Here is a 367-nt window from a genome sequence, read left to right on the forward strand (position 1 = left end):
AAAAAAAAAAAAAAAGCAAGGCAAGGGAAAATCTTTGGAGGGATTCAGTTCTTAAACTATTCTAATTAAAAATTTTGCAAGCAGCTTAAACAAAATGTACAGTGACTGTCAACTGACAGACCCACTTTGGAGAGGAAGGGTAATTAAAAAATGAGGAATGGTAAATGGATTAGAGGGCAAAGGACAGAACTTAAACTGCAGTAGGGTTATAAAACTGACTCTGAGCTCGAGATTAAATTTGCTAAAGCCATTAATGCTGAAGAATCCCACTGAGGCGAATGGAATTTGGATCCATCTCTTTGTATAAAGAGGGAACGTCCTATAAAACTTCATTCTGAGTACATGTAAAGATTTAAACTGCTGGAGT

This window comes from Empidonax traillii, unplaced genomic scaffold (genome assembly GCF_003031625.1).
Source record: "Empidonax traillii isolate 1590-97213 ecotype Southwest subspecies unplaced genomic scaffold, ASM303162v1 scaffold90:size2128546, whole genome shotgun sequence".
NCBI classification, from domain to species: domain Eukaryota; kingdom Metazoa; phylum Chordata; class Aves; order Passeriformes; family Tyrannidae; genus Empidonax; species Empidonax traillii.